The sequence below is a fragment of the Vipera berus genome (assembly GCF_964194415.1).
Source record: "Vipera berus genome assembly, chromosome: 1".
Classification (NCBI taxonomy): domain Eukaryota; kingdom Metazoa; phylum Chordata; class Lepidosauria; order Squamata; family Viperidae; genus Vipera; species Vipera berus.
The window spans coordinates 193,858,552-193,877,867 of NC_138202.1; the positions used below are offsets into that span (position 1 = coordinate 193,858,552).

Genomic DNA, 19,316 nt, shown 5'->3' on the forward strand with positions numbered 1-19,316 from the left:
CAACAGGTGCAACTTCTTCCACCTTGCAGTAAATAAATGTATCTCAGTTTCATCTCAACTAACAGGATTCCAGGTATATCCTTCCTTCCTTCCTTCCTTCCTTCCTTCCTTCCTTCCTTCCTTCCTCCCTCCCTCCCTCCCTCCCTCCCTCCCTCTTTCTTTCCATGAAATATTTTATTTATTCTTGAAGCATACAAACTTCATTGTGCTTTTTGTTCTGTAATTTCTGGACCAGCAAGATGAATTTTCCAGTTACACAAACTTCAATTACAGCAACAATAGTAAACAACAATAATTAATAATAAGCATCCTAATGTCAGTATAAACTTTTTAATAAATAAAAAATAAGAGAAAGTTAACAAAACTCACAGATTCCTTCATGCCAGATTCCAGGCTACAGTATTAGAAAATAAGAACTTGTCTAATTTCAGCTGTCATGTGCCAATGAACAAAGCAATAGGCAATTAACATTACAGAAGGAAAAATCCTTGGTCAGCATTTACTGTTCCACTTCCACAAAGCTTCTATTCTCTTCTTTTCTGTGTGGGTGTAGCATTTTGCTGAAAAGCTATATTCAGTTTACAGGGCATGTATTTCAGCCTCAGTCCCAAACAACAGCATTTGTATGCAAGTTGCTTGGTAACTCAAATGCAAAAAAAAAAAAAACAGGCAGGAAAGGACACTGTCTGGTGTACATAATTAAAAATGTGTTGGAAATTTTTAAAAATCTTTTTTGAGTTTTTTTAATATCTCTTCAAGTACACTTTTTTCTTTTTTTAACCACATTACAATAGAGGTTCTAAATAAACACATGTTGATTTTTCATTCCTGCACAATTATTTAATAATGAACATTATCAACATTTACATAAAAAGAATTGAGTTCTACATTTGTCCAAACGTGTCCATTCAACACATTTTCATGCTATTATTATGCTAATTAGGAGGAGGGCTAGTAATACAGGTCATAATCATTCAGACTTCTCTTTCCTGCTATAGTAGATTCTGAAAGCTAATATTTATGGCTCAGAATTTATCCATTTTTAATTTTTAAACTGTTCCCAAAATTTTCAGTTCTCTACTTTTATAATTGGGAACTGGAATACTTTTCTCTCCAACTTTTAAAATAGCTCTAGGAGGAAAATAAATTTGAATTCAAACAATGAATGCTTTCCTTTATTACTTCTTTTTATTTATAAATATTTTAATTTAGAATAGAATAGAATAGAATAGAATAGAATAGAATAGAATAGAATAGAATAATAACTTTATTGTCACTTTGAATGTACACTAATCAACATACATTAAAATGAAATTTTGTTGCATACAGCTCTCAAAGGGTTACTACCTCCAATATACACAACATAAATACGATAAAAAAATAAATAAATGCAGAATTATGTATATACCCACATATATTATATGACACAGAGACAATGGTCTAGTTCAAGTTATGCATACATGTGCATGGCGAGAAAAACTATTCTTGCAAGTTTACCAGATGGATGGCATAGGGGAAAAAACTATTACAAAATCGGGTAGTCTTCCTAGAAATACTTTGAAACCTCCTCCCAGAGGGGAGCAAAAGAAACAGACTGTAAAGTAGGTCTGTGGGGTCTCTAATAATGCTTTGAGCTCTAAGCACATAGTTTATAAGCAGCATCCTGAATACCAGGAAGTGAGCTTCCTATGATCCTCTTCACTGTCCTTACCAATCTCTGTATGGACTTTCTATCTGAGGCACTGCTGCCACCAAATTAGATAGTGATGCAGTTTGTTAAAATGCCCTCAATCATGCCTCTGTAAAAAGTGGCCAGGACAGAAGGAAAGAGATGTGGTCTCATCCGACTCAGGAAGTGCAGACACTGGTTTGCATGCTTCAATAAGGATGACATGTGGAGAGAACAATTCAGATTGTTAGTTATCTGCATCCCAAGATACTTAATACTGTTGACCACCTCTACAGCTGCATCCTTGATACTGAGTGGAGTATGACTATGCCAGCTCTTTCTAAAATCTACAATGATCTCCTTTGTTTTATCAACATTTAGAACCAGGTACTTTTGTTGCATCAATCAACCAGTCTTCACCTTTTCCCTATAAGCATCTTCATTGTCATCCCAGATAAGACCCATCACTGCCGTGTCATCTGCATACTTCACAGTATGATTCGTAGCAGATCTGGCACAGCAGTTGTGGGTCAGCAAGGTGAACAGCAGTGAACTCAGGACACAGCCCTGTGGGGAACCCGTATTCAAGGAGATGGAGTTGGAAACTTTTTTTCCAACTTGCACAAACTGGGGCCTATCAATAAGGAAATCAAGTATCCAATTACATAAAGGAATATTAACACCTAATGGGCCCAGTTTGTTCACGAAATGCTGAGGCATGATTGTGTTGAATGCTGAACTAAAGTCAACAAACAGTTTTTGCATATGAGTATTCTTCCCCTCCAGGTGCACCAAGCTAAGATGAAGCACACAGGAAAGTGCATCTTCTACAGAGCGGTTCTTCCAATAGGCAAACTGTAATGAATCAAATCTAGGGGGAAGGCATGAAACCGTATAGTCCTTTACCAATGTCTCAAAACACTTCATCATAATGGAAGTGAGTGCAACTGGATGGTAATCATTAAGGCATGTGATTATAGTTTTGGGGGGCACTGGTACAATGACTGCAGTCTTAAAACACGATGGAACCACAACCTGATGCAACAAGAGATTGAAGATGTCTGGGAGAACAATGCCCAGCTTATCAGTACACTCCTTAAGTAGTCACCCAGGGATATTATTAGGACCTGCAGCTTTCCGAGTATTGCCTTTCCGCGGTGTAATGTACTGGCTTTTTTATTATGCTGTGTTGCTTATGTTGTACTGCTTGCTAATTGTTTAGTTCAATTGCTAAGTGCTTAGTTCACGTGTATGTTGTAACAGTTGCTAGGCCGGCCTAGACTGGTTGTCTCCAGCCAGCTAAGTAGGTCTTTGGGCTGAAAACCACTGCTTTAAACTTATTGGTTGCCGCCTATTGGCCAACCGTATGTTGCTTCTGTTATGTTCTGACCTTCAGTAAAGCCTGTTGCTGTTTGAACCTTCCATCTCGCTCAATCCCTGCAAAGAACCGGCTACACAACACGCAAGACCTTCCGAACAGCAACTGTATCAAACCTGAGCACCTGTTCATCAGGAAGGGGAGCAGCCTTCCTTGCTGGAACATTGTTTGTGGCCTCAAACCATCCCCAAAACATATTTAGCTTGTTTAGAGAGTCCGTGTCACCCTTACATGTCAGGGAAGCTGCCTTATAATTAGTAATTACCTGAATACCTTGCCACATACAGTACGTATTGGGTCTGTAATGTACTGGGCTTTGTTTTACTGAGTGTATCACGTGAATTTGACTGCTGGAAGGTTGCTTAAGCAGGGAGCTGGCTAATGGCTCCCAGCTCCTCAGACAACCCGTCTCCAGCGCCATCATTGGCTGCTTCTAGGGTGGCAATAGGTTGCTTTAAACCTATTGACCGCCACCTAGAGGCCAGGGTATAAATAGCTGCATTCGCAGCCCTGTTCCCCAGTTCGGTTCCTGCAAGCAAATAAAGAATGTCCCTGACTGAATTCACTCGCCTCATCTCTTCTCTCAAGCAACGAACCCAGTACACAACACTGGCAACGAGGGTGGGATCCTGCTCCTTCAACAAAGCTGAGTCACTAGGGGTGAGGTCTGAACGCGTCTGGTGGGAAAGCAATCCCCCCCTTACGGTTGGCCTAGCACAGCTACGCTAACGACCACGAGCCCTGAGGATCAGTCCCAGGGCATACGAAGGAGCAGGACAAGAAGACGAGCCCAGCCGCGAAGACCAACCCAAAATAGCAAAGGTCAGAAAGCTGGAAGAATTTGACATAGCTCACCCGGAAATATGGTCTTCATATCTATCCAGGGTCGAGAACTACCTCCGCAGCAACCAAATCGCCGAGGACGGCCTGAAGGCTGCTACGCTCCTGTGTGTTTGCGGCCCAGCCACGTTCGACATCGCGGAGAACTTGTTCGCGCCGACGCCATTGGAGTCCGTAACATTCAAGGACTTGAAGAAACAGCTCGGCGGCCACTTCCAGCTCAAGCTGTCAGTAATCGCTTGGCGCCATGCGTTCAAACAGAGGATTCAGCAGCCAGGTGAAACAGCATCCAAATTCATCATGGTGTTGAGGCAGGCTGCACTCCTGTGCCAGTTCTCCAATGTAGAGGAGAGGCTCCGGGACCGGCTCATCTGTGGCCTCTGGAATGAAGAGTTGCAACAGAAACTCTTTGCCAAAGAGACTCTTGTCGTTTCCAGACGCATTGAAGGAGATCATGGCGGACGAAGCCGCCGGCGGGGCTGTAAGAGCCATGTGGCCTGCCAAAACAGCACAGCACGAGGAGACCATCCACCATGAGGACGCTGAACACGCTGAAGACTCCGACAACAACACAGAAGTTGACAAACTCCAAAGGCATGACGATCAACAATGTCGCAGCGACAAGCAACAAGGGACGACTTACAAGGCAGATCTCTTCCTTAGGTACCCAGGGTGTGGTGGCCGCCACCAACACATGGACTGTAGGTTCCAGACAGCCACATGCCAGGCCTGCGGGAAGACCGGCCACATTGCGTCCGTCTGCAGAGGTTACCAGAAGGACCGGCAATCGAACCGCCAGGCGGACATTCTGTTCAGGAGAGGTACTGGGGCCCCGGGGCAGTTTAGCATAGGGTTTTGCTCCAGCTGCAGAATCATTTGCTGCACAGGAGCCTGCCGCCCCATTAAGCCGAAAATTCGACTTCAGGTCGAGCTGCAAGGGGTCCCTTGCAAGATGGAGCAGGACATGGGCTCAGCCGTGTCCATTATATCACTTGAAACATTCAAGTTCATCTGCAATCGCAGCAAGAGATGGGCCAAGCTCAGGCCATCTGACATTATACTGACCGACTTTCAGAATGCCAAAGTCGCAGTCATGGGCGAGGCCACATTGGCCGTCAAATTTAAGGGGTCTTCTGGGCACCTGGATGTTGTCGTAGTAGGGTGTCAGCGAACGAGCCTGATCGGGCTCAATTGGTTTGATGCATTAGGCATCCAAGTCACCGGTATCAACCAGACGCAAGTCGCGAGTCTATCGACAGTATGCAAGGAGTTTGCAGATGTGTTTAACTCAGGTCTAGGGACGTACAAGGGCCCGCCAATATCATTTAAACTAGACCCAACTGTAATGCCAGTCAGGATAAAACTCGTTGAGTGCCATTTGCTCTTAAACACAAGATAGATGCTGAATTGGATAAGCTAGTCGAACAGGGGGTACTACAGCCCGTAGATGAGGGTGAATGGGAAATCCCAATCGTCATGCCTCTAAAAGCCAATGGAGAGGACAGAATTTGCGCTGATTACAAGTGCACAATTAATTGTGCACTCAACAGCATGCGTACCCGGTACCAGTAGTGAGCCACATCCTGGCATCACTGTAAGGGGGTACAGTTTTTGCAAAGCTAGATTTGGCTCAGGCCTACCAACAGCTTCCTGTGGATGAGGCCACAGCCGTGGCACAGACCATTGTAACCCACAGAGGGGCTTTTAAAGTAAAACACCTGCAATTTGGGGTTAGTGTAGCCCCTGGCATTTTTCAAAGCATTATGGAGCGTACATTCAAGGGTATTCCGGGGGTCTGCTCCTACTTCGACGACGTGCTCATCACCGGTGAGTCCACTGAGGTGCTTGCAAGGAGGCTCAGAGCCGTCCTTCAACGGCTTTGTGAAGAAAAACAAGTGTAGTATTGGAGTTCCTTCAACTGAGTTCTTGGGTTTCTGTATCGATGCTGATGGCATCCACCCTGCCAAGTCCAAGTTGAAAGCCATTCAGATGGCACCCATCCCCAAGACAAAGGGAGAGCTTCAGGCATTCCTAGGCCTCCTAAATTTTTACCATGCGCTCCTTCCTAACAAGGCCGCAGTGGCATTGAAGGCCCTACTGTCCTCCAGTTCAATGATCACCCAGTTTAAAGAGTCGATGCCTGTGTGCCTTGCGTGTGATGCATCCCCATACTGCTTTAAACCTATTGGCCGCCACCTAGAGGCCAGGGTATAAATAGCTGCATTCGCAGCCCTGTTCCCCAGTTCGGTTCCTGCAAGCAAATAAAGAATGTTCCTGACTGAACTCACTCACCTCGTCTCTCAAGCAACGAACCCAGTACACAACAGGGTCCATAGGATCTTGTAAGAAATTCTGCACTTTCTAACTATAGGCCCACTTTGCTGATTTTACAGCACGCCTCAAATCAGCCCTTGTTATTTTAAGTGCTGCCGCATCACCTGATTTGAAAGCAGTGTTTTTCACCTTCAGCATTGCACGGACCTCCTGTGACATCAAACACATTAAAACTTTCTTGACCATGAGGCCTATATTCCTTATATCCCTCTAAAAAACTTTTCACCTTTGAGAGCCAATGCAGCCGCAGCTGATGTGTCACCATCAACTCAGTAGTACAAACATGATTAGAATAAAGTAATCTGTACAATAAGCAAACTGAACAACCTAATTTTTCCCCTATATATTTATTCTAATTTGAAAAATAAAGTCAATTTGAATTGTTTATGCTTTGCCCCTTTTCTAGATATGCAGATACCTTCAATCAGAAATGCATGCAGACACCTGAAAACAGAATCTGAATGACAATGACCACTCAATTATATATGGGCTATTTCAATAATTAACATGCAGGAGGACATTTCCAGATTTGCCCTTCACACATGTGTCTAAGGATTCTGCTGTCCAATAGACTTGTAAGAAAAGTGCCTGTTTTGCAAGGCCACCACAACCTGGACTAAAAGATGGATTCAATTAGTAGTAATGGCTGCGCTTGAAACAGGAAGGTATTCTCTCTCAACATTCTTTGCTTTGCTTCAGATATTTATTTTATTTCTGCATCTATGGACATAAGTTAAAAATCCCTTGAAACAGCTGCTCAGTCACACATTTGGTAAACACCAAGAGATTCAACAGTCAATGGGCCTTGAATGATTGTTTCAAACTAAGCAAAGTGTCCCTTCAAGAATCCTCACTGTCCTAGCAACCAGCAGTAAAAACTTAACAGTTATGGGTTGTCATGTGTAAACAAACCAGACCTACACATGTAGGGTTCATCAAATTAGCTACTTTATTGTTCTATACCTATTTCAAAGGATTCTCCCCAGGTTGGCAGCTTTACCTGGGAAAGACTAGATAAGGCTCAAAGACATTCAGAGGAGGTCAGACATTGCCCTCTTGTGTTTATGTAATGAGTCCAGGCTAATTCCCTACTTGAGCCCTCCTCCCAACTGGGACAGTTGCTCTTCAACATCAGAACACATATGTCCAGGTGCTAAATATTTACACACATACTATTTACTTAGTCATCCTATTTATATGGCTGCTTATTATATAAAACATGATTCTGGGTGACATACAATAAAAAACTATAAAACAATAATATAAAAACAGTCAGCAATTTAAAAAAGATTAATATTATGATGAAATGGCAATCCAAGAACAATAAATTGCATCTCTATTTGGATTTTGAATATAGGTGGCAACCTCCAGCTATTATGACTTAGTATCTTTTTGCCTCCTTTTGAGTGAAAAAAGCATTATTCTTATACAGTAAAAATTTGCTAATTGTTTAGTAGTGTCACCAGGAGGCAAATGAAAATGCCGCGATGGATTCAGTTTTGCAAGCTGTATCTCCAGATCAGAGAATACAACAAGTGTGTCAATTCGTATTCTATACCCCCAAAACGGGAAACAGGATTGCATATATTTCCTTCAATCTAGCTAGCATTTCTTTCAGCTCTATTAACAAACTTTGTTTCTGAACCCTTAGCTTGTGTAATCAGTGAGCTGCACTTTGCCAGAAAATGAAAACAACACACCTGTTGTGTTGTTCAATAGTCAAATCCTAGACTGTGAACAGGGTTGGGAAGCATTTTGAAAATTAATGCCACTACTTAACACTGAGGATGAAGCATTTGATTTGTTTTTTCTATTAGATGTTTGATCTTATCAGCTTATTTTAGGACATTTTTTTATAATTCTGTAAGAAACAAACTCAATATGATGGGAAATTGTGTAAATATTTCATCATTTAGTCACTAAAATTCAACAGAGAAAACTTCAGCAACAGAAAATAAAAAAAAGCCCAGCACCACTTGTGGCTGAGGAAGGAATCAACCTTCCCCTATGCAGCTCAGAAAAGAAACATAAGTAGGCAGATGACTCAAACACACTGCAAAATGTATGGGTTTTTATAGCAAGAAAATGTGCTCATAATGGTTAGCCTTTTAGCTACCGTAAGATCAAGTGTAGTATATAGCAATTAAATACTTTCCTGAGGAGACTGGGAATGATGAACATAATGAGGTAGTGTTGAAGAGAATTTTCACAGTTCACACATTTTAACAAAAAGAAAAAAAAATATAAGCAACCCCAAGAGCTGAAAAAATAGGATTCTGAAAAATGCAAGCAGAGATGTAAATGTAAAAAAAAAGGGGGGGGGGGGGGCGTTTTTTGCAAAAAATACAAATGAGAGCAACGGTTCACTTGCAATTGTATTTCAGCACAACATTATGTAAAATTCATTTTGAGTCTCCAGAGAACTGGAAGGAGAGGTCCATACTGCATGCAGAACCAGTATAGCTAGCAAATGGGAAGAAGCAAAGTATCTAACTTTTAATAAGCATGCTCTCTCAGTTTTATTATCTATCTATCTATCTATCTATCTATCTATCTATCTATCTATCTATCTATCTATCTATCTATCTATCCTATCCTAACCTAACCTAACCTAACCTAACCTAACCTAACCTAACCTAACCTAACCTAATATATTATTTATCTATATCTATCTATCATGTTGAGTTATTATTAACTCCTGGCAACTTCCTGGACTAATCTCTGCAGTTATCCTGGCAAGGTTTTCAGAAGTGGTTTGCTCTTGCCTGCTTCCTAGAGCTGAGGAAAAGTGACTGGCTCAAGGCCCGAGGCGCAACTAGAACTCATACACTCGCATGTTCTAACCTGATGCCTTAACCTCTACACAAACTATCCTACCTCAACATAGACAGACCCACAGTAGCAAGAAAGCAACTGATTTGCCATGGCAAATCCTCAGCATTCTTTACCAAATATTTGTATACACAATATTATCTGGCAATTGTTTATAGTTGGCAAAATCCTGTTCCAGAAGTTTCACAGAATTTTGCAGAATATTTTACAGAATATTGCAGATTTTTCAAGGATTAAGGAACTCTGACATCCAAGCCAACTCTACGCCTATTGTCCAAAACTGCCCAACCACAAAAAGAAAAATTCTCATTTGGATGAATATAATTTTGTATTGTACTGAATAGGGAGTCCTCCTTTCCAGATGTTTGGAATTTCAACTCCCAAAATGTTCAAATTCCAACAGGGCTCCAAAGTGAGGAATGTTCTCCTAATTTTACTTCTTGTTATTCAGTCATATGTTTGGTGATTTAAGACAGAAATATATGGAATATAGCTTCATGTATTCTATGTCTACAATCTACTTTGTCCATCAATAATTATTTTTACATTGGGAAGTCAAAAACTAATCCAAGCTGATCAGTAGTTGAGGGGATGGATTATGAGAAGGAACCATATCCTTGTCTACCCTCAAATGTAAAAGCTTCCTGGGTGACTTTGGAGCAGTCATACCATCCTAGACCACTCTAAATCATGGATTGTGGTTGTGGAAAAAACTCTACAGTATGTATACCACCTTAACATACAAAATAAAAGGCAAGATATAAATCAAATAAACTTATTTACTGCACAGTAGGAATCCATTTTCTTGTAATGTTCCATGTTCTCACATGAATTACGCATTAGGTACCCAAACAGTTCAAGATTCATTTTCCAGAACTATTCACATCAGTCTTTAATGACTTCCCAATCTCGACTCTGCAAATTAAGATTGTTCCTGAATTTTCATTCAGGCTTGTCCATTTTGCACTAGAGATTGGGAGTAAGGAACAAGAATTACTTGGTACTAAACTGTCTGCAATCAACGCCAGAAGCATAAACAAACATTCTTTGTCCATGTGACAGTAATTTTCATACTTTAAAAATTAAAATATGTTTATCCTTTATCAAAGCCTTTAAAAGCCACTAAAGAAATTTTAAAAAACAGTATAAAATTAAACAACTTTAAAAAATAAAATTTAAAATAACAAGTCATAAATAAGCTATGAGAGATTCAGGACAAAACAGGAAACTCAGGTTTAGATTATATACCAAAGAACAAAAAACTACTAGAAGTAAGTAAAAAAAAACTAGCTGAAGTTTTCTACAATCACAAAAGAGAGGAACGTTATAACTGTATTTAACTAACAGGATTAATACATTGGTTTTCTGTTCATGAGTAACCTCCGAATTATTCTTTAAGCATATTTTTTTTAAAAGAGTAATATCCCAGCAAAATATTTTTTAAAAAAAATCCCCTCAAATCCCCAAACATTGCAGGTTATTAAAAGACCCCCAAATTCAGTAAAGATGGAGCTGAATTCATTTCCTCAGAAGCTAGATCTTTGGACCAACTCAATTCTAATACAGATAGCAAAACAAAAAAAACCCAGGAGCATATGAACTGATGCTCTCCCAGCTCAAATCCACCCTTTTGGTGGGAACTTATTTCCAGATCCAGGTGGAATGCCTAAGTAGCTGAGGTAATTTCATTGACTGTAAGTTGTTCCCCAAATCATACTAGCAGCCATTACAATTATTACTTTAAATTCCTTGCTGTGGATTTTGTTGGAAGGAAGGACTAACTCTTACCCTTTTACCTGTCACCAAGCTCCCATCATTGAATTTCCAAGCCCCTATGAACAAGTAGCCTTTGAACTATGGTGCTGGAGAAGACTCCTGCAAGTCCCTTGGACTGCAAGGTGATCAAACCGGTCAGTCCTAGAGGAGATCAACCCTGACTGCTCTTTAGAAGGCCAGATCCTGAAGGTGAAACTCAAATACTTTGGCCACCTAATGAGAAGGAAGGATTCACTGGAGAAGAGCCTAATGCTGGGAAAGATTGAGGGCAATAGAAGAAGGGGACGACAGAGAATGAGGTGGCTGGATGGAGTCACTGAAGCAGTAGGCGTGAGCTTAAATGGACTCCAGAAGATGGTAGAGGACAGGAAGGCCTGGAGGAACATTGTCCATAGGGTCGCGATGGGTCGGACACGACTTCGCAACTAACAACAACAACATGAACAAGTAAGGCACAGGGCTAGAAATTAGGACACTGAGTTCTAAGTGTCAGCAGTCTCTCTCAGCTCTGTGAAGAAGACAATGGCAAGCCACTTCTAAAATCTTGATAAGAAAAGTGCAGGGACTTGTCAGGAGGCATTCCTTTGGCTAATGAACTAAAAGGAAGAACGATGAAGGCAAAACTCCTACCAGGGCTGCATTCCTCATCTCCACCAGGGTCACCTAGGAAGTAAGATAATTACACTATTCTGGACAGAAATTATCACAGCTCTGAACAGCAGTTAAGTCGTATTATGCAAGTGATACTTCGAAAGGATTTCCTCGAACATGCCCGCCTGTAATTGCAAAGCCTCCTTGCAGTTTTCGCCTGTGAATTCTGAATTTGATAAGTTGCTCGGGACTCGTCAGGGCGAAGCTGAAGGAAAGGGAGGGTTTATACGCTCAGGTTGAGTTCTCCGCTCAGTCCGGCAGACCAAATCGCCCAAAGGAAAACGGGTTTTTTCCATTGCTTCCCCATATTTACTCCGCGGGCCACCAATTTCTTCCTTATCCCAAACCGTTGCAAGAACTACTTGTAAGCAAAGCATCACAGTTGGAAGATGTACCGGCACAACGTCACCGCCGCCCACGAATCCAAGACACAAACAAAACACACGCGGGCGCGCGCGCATAAACACGCGCGCACACATACACACGCACGCACGCTCCCACCTGGAAAGACGAGTCTGCCGGGAAGAAAACAAGCAAGGATCTTTTGCATCTGACAAGCATGAAGAGGTCTTTCAATTAGGAGCTTGTTTGTGGACAGGGGGCAAGGCGGCGGGCAGGGCTAACTGAAACGGGCTTGGGAGACCCAACGGCAGCGAGCGTGTTGCTCCGGCTTCAGGAGCGACAGGGCAAACCTGCACACGCGTTGTCCGACCGAAGCGCTGTCTCCAAAGCTACCGGGGCAAATGAAATGCAACCCAAGCTTTCTCCGGACTCCCGGTTCAAACACTCACTGAAAAGTACCCCAAAGAAGCAGCGAGATTACGGGCACTTCAGGTCAGATGACTCGCCGTCTCCTCTCGGGGCGACGGATGGAGGGGGAGACGCTTGCTCCAGTCGCTTCGCGCCAATCTCCCGCTCTCGTTTGGTCGAAAGGCTGCTTCCTCCACCCTCGCCATGCGAGTCTGGACAAAATCGGCCCTGCGCTTGCCCCGGATTGGGGAAGGCGAGGCAAGCGCCTCTCTCTCTCTGCCTCCGTTCCTAGTTCTTTGCAGGGATGCGGCGCGGACTCGGGGCCTTGCACGGCCACCCGGGTGTCTGGGCTGCGCTGCGTCGCGTTGCGCTGCACACCGACTCCTCCCACCCGCCTTCCGACAATTGCTCCCCAGTCCAGGAAGGCGAACGACGCTCGGAACTGCCACCTGCACCGGCCGCCACGCGCGATGAGAGCGCCCCGCCCCTGCCTCAACTGTCGCTTCTATCGAAGCGCCACACATGCCGGTTCGCTGACATCTGGCTCGGCTGAGAAGTTCGCTAACCGGGAAGCCGCGGATGTTTATTTTATTTATTTATTTATTTATTAATGGGATTTATATCCCGCCCTATCTCCCGAAGGACTCAGGGCGGCTCACAACAAAACATATAATAAGTACAGAAATTAAGATAAAAATTAAATTTAAAATCATCTGTGCAATAAATTAAAATTAAAAGCTAACAATAAATTAAAAATTGTCAATATAATTAAAATGCCTGTCAGTCCAGGTCAGCCTGGTGGAATAGGAGTGTTTTGAGGCCGCGGCGAAAGGATTGGAGATTTTGGGCCATCCGAAGCTCAGGGGGGAGCTGATTCCACAGGGCTGGCGCTCCCACAGAGAAGGCCCTCCCCCTGGGGGTCGCCAGCCGACATTGCCTAGCTGACGGTACCCTGAGGAGGCCTTCTCTGTGTGAGCGTACTGGGCGATGGGAATGTTGTATTGGTGAGTAAATGGATACCTTGGAGAAAGAATTTTGCATTTGAGTACGTGAAAGATTAGCATCATGCTAAATATAAAGGCTAAAATAAACAGTACAGCAAACCACAAACGCTTCATGGAAGCTAACCCAGTTGTTATTTATTAAAGTTATATGCCAGCCATTTCAAACAAAGGAAAAAAATTAAAATAATGAGTATTCATATTACAATAACTTGAATATTAGCAAAGATGGCAAGAAAGGGAGTATGATGGCACAAACGAGTAGAGGTAGAAAGTTCTTCCTTCAAATCTTCTCAGTTATGCTGACCTTTAGAGTGAGGCTCCCATCATGAGCTTCCATTGACAGAGAATGGATTCGACCTGGGATTCTCAACCAGAATACGACATCTGAACCACTGCTCCATGCTAATTCTCATCATTTACCTTTGTGAGGCCACAACCTGGATTTCAAAATGTGATCTCATTTTTAGTTTTTTTTATATCGGGTGAACATTTCAGTTATGCAGTGTTTTGGATATGCTTTGCTTTGCAGCCCTGAAAATGGAAGCAGCTGCTTTAATGGGTTGCAGATGCCATGTTAGCACTTTTCCACCTTCCAAATAAAATTCAAAACATTGTCTGGTGCAGGAAACGCAAGAATTATAGGATTATTATTTATTAAATTTATACACCAACCATATCAACAAATTATCAAATAATAATCAAACATTAAAATCATAAATATTGACTTTAAAATTAACTTTAAAGTTAACAAAGGTGGCAAGGAAAGGAATAAGGCACAAATGGTGTAAAGGCAGAATCTTTCTTCAGACCATTAACAACCTTCAGTATGAAATGCCTCCATTAGGGTTCCAGGCCAATCTGTGAAATCAGCGGGGTGGGGGTGGGGGTGGGGGGAGGATTTGTAGAGTTAAGCTGCATAAGATAGGTATAATGACATGTCCTTTATTGTAAAGGATAGTCCTGTATTTCAGAAAGTAGTCTTTTAGATTTATTGCTTCTCAAAAGCTCACACTTGTCCTTTATTTTTGTGATTTCACTTTTATAGTACATAGGGTACCACTTAATGCACAGTCTTTCCCAGTCATGTGAAAAATACAGATATTGAAATGTCTTTAAAACAAATGTACGCATACGCTTTGGTTTTACATATTTATATTAGAATATGGATTTTTGCACAGTTTTTTCTTGAATTAGCTGTTGAATTGTCCTCTGTAAACAAAAGTTATAAATGAGGACCCAGATTGTTGGGGGCAATAAGCTGACTTTGTAATAATGCCGCTGGGGGGGGGGCAAAAGCCCTAATAAGCAGGCATATACATAGAATGAAGGCTATTGCTAAGCACATTGGTTTGTGCTTAAATTGTAAGCCGCCCTGAGTCTTCGGAGAAGGGCGGGATATAAATGGGATTAAAATAAAAAAATAAAAAAATAAATATATTTTTTTTCACTGTTACAAACCTCTTTTCAGATTTGCCCCTTTTTCAGGTTTGTCCTTTACTTTTTTCCAAGAAAATAAGGTCACCATAATTGTAGGAGATAAGAGATTAGAGGGGTCTTGTGAAGGGCACTGGGGGATGAAAATTACTCATATAATCAGAGGGAAGAATGGGTTTTTCTCAGAGGCACTAGTATGTAACACATACTGTAATAAGTGTGATCGGGTGCTAGCAGACTGGATTTATTATCAATCTAAAATCTTATATTCATTCCCCAGGCTGAGGAGTAATTTATTTTAATCGGGGTTTTAATTGCACAGGGTTAGTTTAATCTTTTTAAATTGGTTTTAACTTTTGTATTGCTGGTTTTTTAACTCCCTGTAAACCGCCCTGAGTCCTCAGGGAAAGGGCGGTATATAAATGTAATAAAATAAATAAATATATATAGAGAGAGTGGGGGGAGCCAGGAGGAGAGGCAATTTGATCTTGAGGATAAGGCACCAGACTGAAACCTGGAGACAATGAATTCTAGTCCCACATTATGCATGAAAGCCGGCTGGGTGACTTTAGGCCAGTCTCTCTCTCTCTCATACCCCACAACATCATGCTTTGGCAACAAGCCAGTGGTCAACACTTGGTTGATCCAAAAAAAATTTCTCATTCTCTCTTTCTCCCCCCTCCCTCCCCCCACTCTTTCCATCACCCCCCTTCCCCTTTTCTCTCTTTGTATTTCATTCATCCTGTTCAAATCCCAGAGATTGCCTGGACAACTCCCAGCAGTTTTTTTTAGCAAACTGGTTTTTTCAGAAGTGGTTTGCCTGTGCCTCCTTCCTAGGCTGAGAGAAAGTGATTAGCCCAAGGTCATCAAGCTTGCTTTGTGACCAAGGTAAGACTAGAACTAAAACAAACCTGCATGCCTAGATACATACCTAGAGGACCATTATCAATATTTTGCAATCATGGAAAGAAATGTGAGAGCTGGATACTGAGTCATAGTTTTCCACAGACATAAGCAGTCTAGAAAAACATTCAGCTTGGCACAGTAAAAGTTGATTGTCATGCATGGTGTAGCATTTGAAATAATCACATGTTCATTCTTTCTTTACTCTGTTAGTACTGTAAAAAGTGTGCTGCTTGTATTTTTCCACAGTTAAATCTTCAATAGCCTCTATTGTATGTTTCCAAATATCTTTTCAAATCTAATTTGTAAGCTCTGTGACAATAACCAGCAATCATCAGCATTAAAAGACCCACAGGTAGGAAAAATACTATGACTATCCAAGCTTTTGATCTCTTATTAGACCTTCAATACCTTTTGAATAAATTTATATTTTAATTTCACAGCACATGTGAAAAGAAAATCATCTTCTGAAATAAAATCCTTTGATGTTCTAAAAAAAATATGTTTGTTTGGGACGTGAAAGCGGAGAGATAGTGTGAATGTCACCCATTGCTGAAAATATACTTCTAGTTTTTAATCATTCCTTTTCTTTAGCTATAGGGAAAACAATATTCAGCAAATAATGCTGAAATGTGGAAGTGAATCAGTTTTTAGTACAATGGAAGTACCTGTCAAAAAATAAGGCTGATGTTCCTTCCTATGTAATATTCAGTAGTGCATGACATAGCTGCTTATCTTTGGAGTTCCCAGGTATTTTTTTAATTTTTTTTTATTTTAATTCCATTTATATCCCGCCCTAGGGCGGCTTACAAGCTTAGCAGTAGCCTTCATTCTATGTATATGCCTGCTTATTAGGGCTTTCACACACACCCCAAGCGGCATTATTACAAAGTCAGCTTAATTGCCCCCAACAATCTGGGTCCTCATTTTACCTACCTCGGAAGGATGGAAGGCTGAGTCAACCTTGAGCCTGGTGGGATTAGAGGCTTCTAATTTATTTTGTGGGTTGCTGAGCATCTATCTGTAGTTATGATTTTAATTTTTTAGTATACATTGTCCAGAATCACAACTATTGTAAGTTGGGTGGCCATGCCAATCTCATAAATAAATAAATCTTCCTCTTGTATATAGTTTTCTTGTCTATGTTGAATTTCTATTTAAACAACAGAGGCTTAAGAGCTTCCTTGAGTTGACTATGATTTCACAAACATGTCCACATCGTTATCTTGGCAACTGTGCAGGTTTATCATTATATCTTGGATATAATGGTCTTCTGGTCTTGCCTGCACCGTCATCCCCCAAGACTTCCTGATATGACCCTGCTTGGCTTTTTCAGGATCATCAAAGTTTGTTTAGATTCTGTTTTCATCAAATGTGAGCAATGTTGAGGTGCCATTACATGTCCCATCTTTCTCATGGGATCCTCTTTAACATGTAAAGGATATCCTACAATATGAGATGTTAGCATCTTCTATTATGTTTAAAGAGATGGAGACAGGAATGGATTCAATATGTGCATTTGTCTTGTTCTGGCTAACTGATATTAATCCTACAACCAATGCAATTTAAATATAAGTGTCTGGCAATTTAAGAGAAAGAAACTTTGGAGAATGGAAGTTTTAGTCCCAGCTTAAGCACAAAACCTGGATGGGTGACCTTGGGCCAGTCATCCTCTCTCAGCCCTAGGAAGGGGATAAGGGCAAAAGATTTCTGAAATCTTGCTAAAAGAACTGCAGGAACATCTAGGCAGTCGCAGGAATCAGTACAGACTCTAAAGCACAAATAAATAAAATAAAAATAGGTTTGAAGTGCTTAAGTAGGTGTTAACAAGTAACCAACTTTAGATAATCTTAATAGTGTGATTGGACACACAAAGAATTTGTCTCCGGTGCATAACCTCTCAGTGGATACAAGCAACAAGTGATAAATCATGAACATAATATAATTATCATAAATTATAAGATACAATACTCTGAGATAGTCATAAGATACTAAATAAAAGCAATCAATATAAATCATAAGATAACAAAGTGATAGTCGTAAGCTACTAAAGGAATAGGTATAGGAAAAAGGAGACGGATAATAGTAATAATAGTAATACAGCCCTACTATATGGTTTGATATCCTAGGCATAAGATAGTGTTTTGGGATTAGTTGTTTACAGAGTGATGGCATGGGGGAAAAAACTGTCCTTGTGTCTAGTTGTCCTGGTGTGCAATGCCCTATAGTGTCGTCTTGAGGGAAGAAGTTGAAACAATTTATGTCCAGGATGTGAGAGGTCTATAGATATTTTCACAGCCCTCTTTCTGGCTCGTACAGTATACAGGTCCTCAATGGAAGGCAGGCTGGTATCAATTGTTTTATCTGTAGTCCTAACTATTCTTTGAAGTCTGTGTTTGTCCTGTTTGGTTTAGTGCCAAAGCAGACAGTTGTAGAGATGCAAATGACAGACTCAATAATTCCTCTGTAGGACTATATCAACGGCTCCTAGGGCAGTCTGAGCTTTCTGAGTTGGCGTAGGAAGAACATTCATGGTTGTGCTTTTTAATGACATTTTTGATGGGAGATTATAGAATCCAGAAACGTGAAGGTTTCTAATGTTGATACTATGTTTTCTAATATTGCAAGAGGTGGAGGAATAGGAGGACGTTTCTTAAAACCTATTATTATCTCTACAGTTTTGAGTGTGTTCATTTTATGATTGTTCCGGATGCACCACAGGCCCAGTTGTTCAACTTCCCGTCCGTATGCAGATTCATCATCATCTCAAATGAGACCAATGACTATTGTATCATCTGCAAACTTCAGTACTTTAACAGAGGAATCCTTTGAGATGTAGTCATTGGTATATAGAGAGAAGAGTAATGGAGAGAGCACACAGCCCTGAGGGGGAACTGTGCTAATTGTACAGGTATCTGATTTTGCCTAGCTTCACTTGCTGCTTCCTGTCTATTAGAAAGCTTATAATCCACTTACAGGTGTGGTCAGGTACAGCTAGTTGAGTCAGTTTAGTGAGAAGAATATCTGGAATGATGGTATTGAATGCCAAACTGAGGTCTACAAAAAGAACCCTTGCATGGGTCCTTGGAGATTCAAGATGTTGATATAGTGCAATGCCATATTAACAGCACCATATGCCGATCTCTTTGCTTGGCAGACAAATTGCAAGGGGTCTAACAGCAGTCCTGTGATAGTTTTCATGTGGGCCAGCACTAACCTTTCAAAGGTTTTTATAATTACAGACATCAGAACAAATGGAAGCTAAGAACTGTTGACCTGGCTTAATTCTAGGACTACAGGCTAGACTGGAAAGTTGACAAAAATTTCTGGAAGACAAAGGCAAACCTTCTCTGTAACAGATCATTTCTGTGACTCAGCAGGTGTTGTCTTTGCCTTCTTATCAACTCTAAAATCTTGCTTGCAAAGTGTGTTCTTCTTGTCATTCCTTGACTATTACGTACTATAAGGATTTTTTTACATCAGGTATTTTTTCCAATAAAATGGAATAAATCCAATCATCTGAACGTTTATAACTATCAATGAAATTTTGTCGGCCTTCCTGCTGTAGTGGATGCAGGAAGGCAAGCTCCGTCTTCCACGTCTGATTTCGCACCACTGGGTGACCCTGGAAAGGGTCAAAAGTCATCCTGTAGGAGCGACCAGCAAGGAGGGGATCCCTGCTTGATTCCGGGAGGGCAGTAGCCCTTCCGCTTGATCCGGAGCAGCTCTCCAAACCGGTAGATGA

General features: G+C 41.3%; 1 protein-coding gene across 4 annotated transcripts in view; it reads right to left on the reverse strand.

The window, feature by feature from the left end:
- The window catches only part of PAQR8 (progestin and adipoQ receptor family member 8), a 42,170-nt gene extending 29,550 nt beyond the window's left edge, over positions 1-12,620 (reverse strand). For 3 of the 4 annotated variants that reach the window (XM_081315379.1, XM_081315378.1, XM_081315380.1), the window contains exon 1: positions 12,272-12,620. The gene's annotated coding sequence lies outside the window, so the exon portion shown is untranslated. The remainder of the gene's footprint in view (positions 1-12,271) is intronic. The other variant, XM_081315381.1, reaches the window with a different exon arrangement.
- Between the last annotated feature and the right edge of the window lie 6,696 nt (positions 12,621-19,316).